The sequence below is a fragment of the Centruroides vittatus genome, unplaced genomic scaffold (assembly GCF_030686945.1).
Source record: "Centruroides vittatus isolate TY-2023 unplaced genomic scaffold, ASM3068694v2 contig_914, whole genome shotgun sequence".
In the NCBI taxonomy this organism is placed as follows: domain Eukaryota; kingdom Metazoa; phylum Arthropoda; class Arachnida; order Scorpiones; family Buthidae; genus Centruroides; species Centruroides vittatus.
Window position 1 is genome coordinate 794,828 of NW_027122603.1, and position 12,237 is coordinate 807,064.

The window sequence follows — 12,237 nt, forward strand, 5'->3', positions numbered from 1 at the left end:
ATTTTTGGAGAGTCTAGACGAGGCAGAAGATGAGAAAGTGATAGGGCCAAGGTAATAACCACAGCGGTACCAGATTGGCGCCCGTGCTACCTCTAATGATATGGAGAAGAGCTGTAATCGCAAAAATTCTAAAATTACGCCCCAGAAAATCGTGTCTCCAGCTCGGTGGACAATAGAGACTTGCCTGAGGGTTACGTTCCCCCTTCTGTCGTCGACTTCAACTGCACTGCCGCCCAGACTGCAACACGTTGTAATTATAGCTAACTCTAGACATAATTGCGCAAGTAAAACCCCAACTTTGCCCGTCTCACTCTTGCTTTAGCTCTTTCAATTGAAATTCTTCTCTTTCCACTTCTCTTTTTACCTTTTGGGAGGTAGAGGAGGAAGCAAGGCCCTTTTGTGTGCGCATCCCTTCCGGCCCTTTATGATTTAACCATCTCTTCCGTTACGTTTTAGTAACGGGCCCACAATCTCTCTAAGTGTGTCCTAAAATTCCACAAAGATCCTCTTTACTTTTTAGATTAAATCCACAATATTCTTTTTGATATACAAAATATTAAAAACCTTCTAAGGACTGTTTTGAAGTGTATACAAGAGATGAGAACTGTCGCATATAACTAAGAAATTGAATACAGTTCTCTTAATTATCAAAAATGTAGACCTAGAACAGTACCTTTACATGTTAATGAGTTTAACAGGAGAGAGATCATTGCCAAATTTTAGGACTGTAGACAACATCTCACGTCAAATGTTTTTATAAGCGATTATTTATAATATAATTAAGTATGACCTTATGTTCTTATAAAATTTATTTAAGTAGGTTAGAAAAAAAGGCATTGATATTTATCGAACTTTCCTCTAACCGATTATAGCAATTGACTTGTCTATTGGAATCTCGACCTGAATAAATTCTAAATACATAATTTAAGGAAAGAAAATTTCTTTAAAATATTTCATAATTCAAAACACCATTATGAATAATTTGCATAACATTTTCTAATGCCATAACTAATGAAAGCCTACGTAATAACGCATTGTATATGTAAATGTGATGTGCAATATCAATGCCCAATGTATGGAATCGGTATAGGAATAAAAATAATTCCTTAATTTTTGCTTTTAAATAATTATCTTGAAACTTCTTTTTTTATATTTTAATCTCTATAATTAGTTAGATTAAATTACCGATAATAATACAAGAATTTTCCTTTATCGATGTTAAAAGGCCATTTGAAAAGGCATTTATGTAGAATGCACGCTTCATTAGAGGTTGAATATTCTGAAAAATTAATAAAATGTTTATTAATTAAAAAAAAATAGATATTTAAACAATTACAAGGAAATATATCGCAATTTTTTAAACTTTCTTGTTTAAATTACATTATAAAACGTTAAAAAAATTGAATTTCTATTAATTTCTACAGAATAAAAGTTAATTTTTAGCGTAATTTAGTAACATTTTAAGACATTTTTACGGTTATAAAACAAAAGAATCACCTCCTGTAAGAGAGTGTTTCTGAACTGTTTGTAAATCCAGATACATTTTAAAAAACTTACTTATATAATTTTTATTTAAATATATTTTTCAGCCGGTTTTCGGGTTCATCGTGTAATTTTATTTAGAATTGTGCAGTATATCGAATTTTTGAAAAAGAAAATTTTCCTCTTACATAGGTAGTGACACTAGAACGGAGTAGAGAAGCAATCATGTGATATCGATCGGATGGATTAAATTTATGTTCTCCGCTTTATAAAAAGAAGAAAAATATTTTAAAAAAGAAAAGGAACTGATTTTGTTTGTTTGCTACACTATTGATTAAGGAGTGGTGAAGAAAGGATTTGCAGAAGTGCAGCATTACTTATGTCAAGTTGATATATGACCAATGGAATTCGATAGATGCACTTGTCAATAATGTTCTTTTAAATTGATGTCTTCTTCTCTGCTTGATTAGACTCGGATTTATGTAAACAAAACTCTTTACGTTAAATTTCCTGGCAAAGGTTGACTAGAAACCTCTTAGTCTTTTCTTCGCTCGGAGAAATGAAAGTTTAGTTGCATATATTCGTTCTCTTGTTCTTTCTTCTCTAACATTAAGTTTCTTAATGTACTTAACTATTACATTAAGTTATCAATCGTAAATCCAATTTTCTAAAACTTTAAGAATTTTCAGAACGTTATTTATTTTATTTATTAGTAAAGACTTCGTCTTTTGTATTCTCTACGCAATTAAATACATGCCAGAGTTCATAATACAGTAAAATAATAATTTCCAATTAAATTATTTAAGAAAATATTTATTTCAATTCTTACATAATTTTAATTTTTAGGAAAATTCACATATTATTAAATCCTACATTGCAATTTATGTATCAATAACTAAAGAAAAAAGACATTAAAAATTTTACGCCATTTTAAATAATCTGAAATAGATATTTTCTTAATTGTCCATTCTATTACACTATTACTTTTTATAAGTTTACAACTATAGTCTGTAGAGTTATAATGTCTCTAAAACATAACTATTTCTTGGCGGAACTTTTGCAGATATAAAATTTTTTTAATGAGAATTTTACAATTTAATTGGCTCTTTTCCCTTCCAGGGCTTTTCGGTAGGCCAGACACTGGTAAAATAAAACGTTACAGCGAAAAAGCCTTTAAAAAAAAGGTAAAAACAAGAAGATATTTCACTAGAAAGAGGTGTAAACCACACAAAAGCAATTTCTCATCTAGTCTATTCTCCGAGTAAATCTCTTGAGAGAATTTAAAGCTGGTAGAGTAGAAAAAGAGGTGATAAAAGCCACTGTAATAAACAATAGAGGAAAAGTCTCAGCGAGTGTTTTTCCGAGAAGCGTTAAGCAAAAAGGGCAAGGGCTGAGTGATTGACCCGTGTCCAGATCGAGAGGGCGACACATGTCGCACCTGTCCCGTACACAAGATGTTATTACGGAGGAAATTGCCACCTGTCTTTATGCTATTGTGATAAAACTCACATCATTTGACATAGGAGACACTTTTCCAGTTGGCCTATAGGCTACCACTGCCCTACATACGTATTTCGCTCTGACAACCGATTACCAATGGTTTTCAATGTAGGTAAGTGAATATTTTGTTTTCATTTAATACATTTCTTCCAAAATCCGTTTCAACTTAAATCCTAACTCAATGCAGTTTCAAAACTACGGGAAATTTTAATTATAAATCTAAATTCAATAGGCCTAGTTACGACATTTAAGATCGAGTAATCGCAAGAGGAGAGTTTAAGCATTAATCTGCCGCTATTCACTACATGAAAAATAATATATAACATACAACACTAGAATAATATATATTTTATTCTCTATAGAATAATATAATTCATATCGAATTTCAAAAATGACTTATTATTAAAGTTAATAAAATATTTAAAACTCATCGAAGTTTTGGTTTGACATTTGTCGTTAATGATTTTATAATTAAGTGGCTTGTGACTAATTTACAGAAGTGAGCGTATATTATCGATAATTGTTGTTTTGGCCAATTATTTATGCGTGTTGACAAAAATTGCATTTGTCGCTATAACGACTGGCTCTTTTCTGTTCGACAAATACGCTGTGTGTATATAGGGTATGCTAATGGGATATTGACAAAGCTCCTTCTAATCAGTCGTAAGTCAGTAATAATTTGTTATTTACTACTTTCCTAGGGTAAAAACTGATAATAATAATAATAAAAATTAATAAAAGTATTTGAAAACGTGAAGAAAATACGGTAAATAACAGTCGAAAAAAAAAACAAGTTGAACTCGCTTGTAATTTAAATTTATCATTAAAAATTTGAAAAAAATTGAATGGCCTTACATAAAAAAAATTGAAGGCGTGTATGAAAAATTAATAATGATAAAAATAAATAAAACAGAAAATAATTTATTTTTTGAACTGATTTCGAAAGGAATAAAGCAAAAGATGTTCGGAAAAATTTAAAAAAATTGTAGAAAAAATCCATAAAAATGTTTATTTATGGAAATAATTGTTATAAAAAATTTAAAGTATTATATATAATTATACAAAATAACGATAAGCAATGTAAATGCAAAAATATAAATCTCATTTAAGATCTTCGTAAAACTAACTTAGATGGTTAATAAGATAAAATTTCTGTTAACATAGGCTAAATAAATAAATATAGGCCCTATATGTAGGCCTAATAGGCTCTATTTCTCAATAAATTAGACGCAACAATTCGAAAATTTCTCAACTGTACTGTACTTCATGCATAAGAAATATAAAAATTTAATTAAAAGTACACGTATTAATTTAGATAAAAGAATAAGTAATATATATATATATATTTAATTAAAATTTAATGAATGATGACGTAAATTTTTTTATTGCAAATCTTTTTAAGTAATGCCACGAAGCAAAAGGTAGCCATCCCCTATTTAAATCCACGCAAATACAAAATATTGAGAGAGTAAAATTTTACAGAATTATTTAAATGAAATAATATATATATATATATATATATATTATTTATTTATTTATTAATAAAGAAAATTAATAAAGCAAAATTTAAAAAAACAAAAAATTATACGATGGAAATGTATTGCATGTCATTGTAATGATGTAGCTAAATGGAAAGATATCTCCGACTTGAAGATGTGAATCTTAAGAGAAGGTTGATATGGAATTACGCGATGGTGGAGAAAACTCGATTAAAATTTATTTAAAACATCGTCAATCAAATGATATTTTAATGAATTCCATCCAGGTTTTATCCTTTGACGAAGCTTGTTTGTCAAGCTGTCAACAACTTTCGTCCCTTTGGGCGTCCACACACAGCAACGGGATGAGATGCATACTTCGGGCTATCTTTAAACATTCATTGTCTTTTATATAACAGTAAACATTATCATTAAAATATTAATATATAATTTTCATTGATATCCGAGTAATTAAATTATTATTATTATTATTCCGTAATTTTTTTTTTATTTTTTATTTTTTGCTATTTTTATATTATTTTTTTAAGTCAATTCGCTTATTATTAGACGGATAATTTTCGATTTAGTAATTTTTCATTTTTCCATGATGTTTTAAACTGATAAAATCCCAAATTTCTCTCTTTTGACTCGTAGTGCCATCTGCTTTCCGAACTGCAAACTAATTAACCGAATTTTGATTTACGCCAAAAGAAAATAATTCGAAAATTATTACTTTAAATATTTCGAAAAAAAATTCGTACTCACTTCCTTTCAAAATGTTACAAAATTTCTTAGAATTTACGATAAGTTTTTATTTAGTTATTTACTCGTTTGATATGCTTGATATAACGCTTCGTAGATAGAGCTTCTCTTTTGTAAATGCCGAAGCTCACTCATGCATAGTTTTATAGATGTTTAAAAAATAATATTGCTAATTTGCATGAATATAAATATTCTTAACAAGACCTAACTAGCGACAACATTCTTAAATTTGAATAAAATTGGTTTTATATTTAAATATCTTATTTCCCTGTTCAATTCAAGGATAAAAATGTCAGAGTAATCCGAAAATGAGTTTGAGTTTGTTTTTGGCTTAATAAAGTTTGACTCGCACACGCCCTTTACACAAGTCGTAACACCTCTTCTTTGGTTTCTTTTGAGCTTGTATAAAGCTGTTTTCACTTACACTCGAGATCAAACAGGGTTTAATCTCTTCCTTTTTCTAATGAATTCTTCTGCAGATGTTCGAGTTTACAATAATAATTTTCATTCGTTTTTAAATGAGAATTAACGCACCTAAAGAATCAAAGCCAGACTATTAACCTTTGACCTTTTGGTTTTTAATTTTGCTTTTCATTTCTCGAAGTAATTTGTCATAAAGAGCACCAATCTGCATCTGTTGAGTTCTCACGCAAATTCGGGAAGAAGAAAAATAAAAAAATAATAATAGAGAGATTACTTATCCAATTTTCGTATGAAAGAATATGCAAAGCCATCACGTGACAGATTTAACTTTGAGTTAAACGATAAAAATTGCAAACACATAAACTCGTGTAGAAAAGTTGAAAAGGTTTAAATTATTAAAACGCTCGATAAACGGACAATACTTCACCTAAACGTCCCTCCGGGACCTCATGTGCATTATGCTTATACTAATTCTTTTTCAATTTATAATAAAAAAAATTTATATCTAATAATTGCCGACAATAGTTTATTGTTCGCTTCTATCGCGTGATGCTTTTGTTAGACCTAGAAATATAAGCCTTTTTTCTGGTTGTAAATAGACCTCTTATTGTTAAAAATTGTACCAGATTGCGTCGACAAGAAGCTTTTCGGCCGTGGAACCTATTTTAAGTAAGCATTTATTCGTTTCGTTCACATATATTAACACGTAGACGAGGTCTTCTGGGTATTTAGGACCTAGTATTAATGCCTTAGATCTACACTATTAGAAAGTAGGCCACGAATTTCTGCAGCATTTCGGCGAATTCGACAATGTATATTATTTTATTAAATTTAAAGTGTGTATTTATTGGTAAAACTAGTCAGTTTAAATGGTAATTTAATTGTAAATATGAAGCATGCCACGATATGTGATAGCATGTGTTTAATTCGTACATATTTGAGCTATCTTGTACTTGAATCTCATTGCATGTGGCTGTGTTCAGAACTGAATTTCATTGGGAGTGTTACGTGTTTTATATTACTTAATTATCATTAATTGATAGTGTTAACTAATATATATAATTAGATTTAGTTTTAAATGTAAGGAATTTTAATTATTTCGAGAGAAGAGGAGAGAAGTTCAAAAGTTTGGGCCCCAACCTCCAGAGGCCTTATCGGGTAGATTCCATTTACGCACGCGTAACTGTTATGATGTCACAGAATTTTCTTGGGTGATAATAGGAAGTGTGAATTTCTAAGAATTCGATAAAAATAGTCGCGCTCTATCGAAAATACAGTGAAGGTTCTGATGGAGGGGGTGACTGTAATTGGAGGCAGCCCCCTCAGTATCGTTAGGCAAAATGGCGGGACGCCAACAAGACGCTAGAATAATAAGAGAAATCACTTCCAAGAAGTAATTACCTACCAAATGTTTTATTTGCTCATTGTTGGTGCATGACCTTCGCTGTCCACGTTGGACCGGTTTATCTAAAGGCCCTTCTACTGGATGTTGTCGCATATTATGCTTGACCTGTTGCTAAGCGACAGTTCCATGTTTCCTGTCCCCTAATATTGTCACGTCACATGTCGTGAGATTCTTTTTAGCATTTTTACAATTCGTGCCCTCTACTGGTTGCACCTGTATCAATTTATCCGTTTTAAAATCCCATGTTGTCGCATGAGGTTCTCACATACTCAGCTTGTAACCCAACCTATTAGGGGCAAAAATTTCCAAAACAGTCATTGGGTACTCATTATCAAATTCCCCAGCAATTCTTGCGTTTTCGACACATTGTGGTAAACCAATTGCGTTTTCACTTCTCTGATCGCTGATGATAGATACGGAAAAAGATATACCATCGAGGATCACTGGCCCATTGACATTTCTTTCATGAATTTTTAGTCAGATTTTAATTTGATTTACAATTATTTTTTACTTCAATCATAAGCTACGTAAGAGTAAATTGTAATACGTTATTTTCAGATGATGTTAAGCTATTATTAAGATTAATTTTTCCGTCGAAAACTTGAAAATCCTACTTTCTTTCACCCTATATCTTACACAACTTCAACTATATAGATGTAAATAAATAAATTATAAAATAATATTCGTGTTATATATACGAAAAATTAGAGATTAATGTAATATAACGATGGAAAATAGCTACTTTATAGCTATTTTAAGTGCGTATTATACGTTAATTAAGAAAACAATTTTATATTTATCAGTTAAATGCATCAGTTAGACGATAATAAATATCATAAGAGCTACATTCCGCAATTATCTGGGATAAACTGTAAACATTCTTCAAGAGACTGAAAAACTAAATATTCATTAAAGAACAGCAGGATTTCTGTGATGAGAAAAATACGAAACTCTAAACTAAAGTAACATTTCTACAGTGTGAATGGCACTACAGTTTAAAAATTAAAATATTGTTCGATAAGTATCCCAAAAAAAAATATTTTCTTGAGTCAGGAAGTTACGGATGAACGACTGACAACTGCAATTTTGCGGTTTAGCGTGCCCACCACAAAATAAAAGGTAATTATTGGACTCCACATGCGAAAGTCCGAGCCTTCTAGCGATGCAAAATAACTAAAAGGCCTAAAGCAAGCACGAGAGATTGAGTTTTACACTACAGAAGCAGTAGAAAAGTTTTTATTTTCGTTTTTTTTTAATCTTTTATACCTTCATTTGGTTCGCTTAGAATTTTTTTTAACTACAGAAAAACGAATTTTCCAATGACACGCTGGATCTAGCCGAGTTATTGAAGAATTTCTAATTCGAATTCGTTCGTTTTCTCAATTTAAACAGAAATATTTTGAGGTAGAAATAAAGCACCTAAGTGTAACTTTGATACAGTTTATATGATTCTGTATATTTCGATCAATTTAATCAAAAGGTTTGTCCAGTTTCTAGTTAAATCGATCAATTTTTATTTTATTTATAAATTGAATTCCGGCAGAATCTTACCAGAAGCTTTCGTGTATCGTTGCCAAATAAATTCGATGAAATATAATATAGCAGGCCCGAAAACCTTAAATGTCTTTAATACTTTATAGACGTAAAAAGCTCAAAGTTTCTTTTTCATTTTGAAAATAAATATCTTTCAACGTATAGGAAAAAATAAAGAAAGAGAATAGAATTTAACAAGTTTTCTGTAAATTCTTTCTTACTGTAATTAAATTAATGAATTTAATTTAATTTTAGCAAAGATTATAAGGCCTAGAACTATACAATAATAGATATAGTCTATTACATTTTATACTTAGTCTTTCATTTAAAAAAAACAAAAAAAAACGCTTTTTATACTAAATCAATATTTATTTACAAGTAAATTTCATTATCATTTCATAAAAATGAGTTATATTATGAAAAATATGGCACAGGTATTGATAATAAGCATGAATTTATTATATTAGTAATGAAATATTTTTTGTTAAAATAATATACTACTCATTCTTATACTACAATTATTTTTGAAGCAATTTCCTTCGTAAATGTGGAAATGGTCAACATTTTTTGAATATTGCAAGTCAGAAATGCTGTATCATTATTGAAATTATAGAAAGAATTTTGTTGAAAAGCTTTTATAACTTAAAATCATTCGGTCATTTCGGCCGAATATCTTGGCTTTCTATCAAAACACATTCATGCATAACTATTTTATGAAATTACTAAACAACTAAAACAAAAGGAGATTCCAGTATCTTAATTTTAAATTATCGTAAATCAATATCTTGTGTTTTTCTTCCGTTTTAATAATTTATTGTAGAAGTTCTACGCTTAATACGCTTACGAGTGGATAGTAACTTTATAGGCCTATTCACTTAATTTAACATAGATATTTCGAGTGATTTGTACTTAGAAGATGCGAGTAATACTCGCGAGCTTAATTAGAAAAAGAATTAATTTATCCTACAATCTTGTCTTTAATCTTAATTTAAGATATTCGTAGCTCTTATACTGTTTATTGAATACAAGCTCCCGAAATAAATTGTTATACCTGCTGAATGCTTCTAGATTTTCGGATGATTTAAATTATCAATTTTTGTTTCTAAAGTAGATTCGTTTATGTTATAAATATAATAAATCTAACTCTTCCGCTGATTAAAATATCATCGTTTGAAGAATTTTATGCGAGTTTTCTGTTTTTGCAATAGGCTTGAGTAGCGTATAATCTTGCGTAAAACTCAAGCTGAAGTTGCGTAAATATATTTTACGGTATTAAGTAAATGAGAGGGGAAAAAACTGCAGAAATAATTAAAGTTGCATATTAAAATTTTAATTAATCTTAAGAAAATTTGCCAAAAAAAAAAAAGGCGAAAGAATTGAACGGGATGAATTTTTATTCGAATATTCAATACAACATTTTTGCAAGATATTATTGTAACAAAGTTTAAAAAATAAAATTTTTCGTATTTTATATATTTTAAATTAATAATATTTATCTTAAATATTTTGCAAATAATATATAATTCGAAGATATTAAACGAAACGAGACAGGCTTTTAAGAACGTTAAGTATAATGGATAAACGGCGTATCGTTACTTTTCTAAGCTTATTTGGATTAAATGGTTACACTTAAATACACTAAATCTGCTTTGTTTAGTCGCGTATAATAATCTAAAGTGAAAAAAACAACAGTTTTTCAATTTTACCATTGAAGACGAGCGAGAAAACGAATATTTTCAAAGAATCAAAGCAAAAACAAAGAGATTTTTCGAAAGGATTGAACGTTAGAATGAGATCTAATAGATATGAAGTTTTATAAAAATAAGAGAATGTTTTATACGTTTTATATATTATAAGTTTTCTAAAGAAAATAAATTAATTAGAGCCGAAAAGCTAAGCCGTACTTATTTTTATTTACACCGCGAAAACGAACTCGAAAAAACGATACTTAATAAAAGTATTGAGATAATTGTAGGCCTATTCGATATATTTTAATGAAGGTATATTCTTTAGTTCCTTGCTACGAATTAATATTCGACTATTAAACTTAGATGTAATTTCTATTCTATTTTAGGATAATGTTCCCATCTTTGTCAGTTTCTGAACAACCATCGGCGTAAATAAGCGAAATGAATGATTTGCGTTGTCTTATACGGCACAATTTCGTATTATAATCTATACATTAGCAGCCATTTCTAATTTAAACAAGTCTATAAAGTATTTAAAGCTTGTTTAATAGGCGTTATGCCTATGTGTATCTATCGGAATGCGGCATATTTTATCGAAGAATATCAATTTTCATACGAATTATTTTGCTTAAAAGAAAGAAAAACATTATCACTTTATCCGAAATTACTTATTTTATTAATAATAATTGCGAAATATGTATTTATGAATGTTTTTAAATGAAGAAAACATTTATAAGCAGCCCTTACAGTAACGAAAGCGCAATAGGTTAATATCAATATAATTCAAATAATTATTATGAAAATAACGTAATGGACTGTAAATATGTCTTAGAAAATTATTTAATATATACTTAATTAAATTATAATATAAACTTTTTAACATTAGCATTCACTCCATTAAAGTTTAGTACATTCTTATAAACGTAAGACGTGCGAATTCATATTTTTCTTCAATTAACAGGGGTTAAATATGAACACGTTTAAATGTAAACGTCATAATTATTAAATTTTAATACTTTTGATCGATAATTATTAATTTAGAAAATAGAAGAAGAATTTAATGCAAAGAGAAATATGGATTATGAATAAATTTCAGTTAGTTCGACGTTATGTGTTGAGCATAAATTAATTATAAATGAGTTAATCTTAAATACAATAATGCGAAAGTAATATTAAAAGAAATTTAAATGATTTAACTTATTCTTTTTGAAAATATAACGCTAAAATCAATGAAAAAAAAAAACTTATTTAGTTTCGCTTATGATTTTTCCGTCGGTTGAAGTTATTACAATTAAAATTTATGAAAAATCATCAACATTGAAATAAGTAGCGCTGATTTCGTTAGTTGTGATTACAATAATTAAAATCCGGCAATAAAAAATAGCGTACAATCCTCTTAAATAAATTAATCAGAATAAAACATAACAACATTCAGAAAAGGAACTTTAATAGCGTAATGTTTTTGTTTCTTAACAGCGCTTGTGCCTGCGTATTATTGAGTGGTTGCCTGTAAAAAATTGAATCAAGTAAGTTAATAGTGCTCTTTTTTTTTAAAAAAAAGAGAAAATTTTATAACAAAATTTGAAATTTTTACATAGGATTACAAAGTTTTTCGGTGAAATTAAAAGACGAGAAAGGATTACGGTTCCAAAGGCCTTTTATGTAAATAGAATTCATGATTATCTTAAAATGTAAAATGATCTAAAAGCGCATTTGAATGATCGAAATATGAAACTATTGATATTTTCTGTGAATATTTCCATTGTAAATGCGCATAAAATCTAAATTCTCTTAGAATACTTCAGTTTTTTTTTTGAAAAAATACTTTATTTATATGAAACTATTTTGCTTATCGCATTTAAAAACAAATATCTGATAATTATTCGTTTCTATCGCAAACCGTAGATCTTCATTTTGCAATTTCTAAATTCTTCATCAATTAATGCTATACAGAATTAGGTTAATT

The 12,237-nt window shown here is 28.7% G+C and overlaps 1 long non-coding RNA gene across 1 annotated transcript in view; it reads left to right on the top strand.

The window, feature by feature from the left end:
• Positions 1-2,708: 2,708 nt before the first annotated feature.
• Positions 2,709-12,237, top strand: part of LOC136984351 (uncharacterized) — a 45,114-nt gene continuing 35,585 nt past the window's right edge. The window contains exon 1 of the long non-coding RNA XR_010882177.1: positions 2,709-3,094. This is a non-coding gene — a long non-coding RNA (uncharacterized lncRNA). The remainder of the gene's footprint in view (positions 3,095-12,237) is intronic.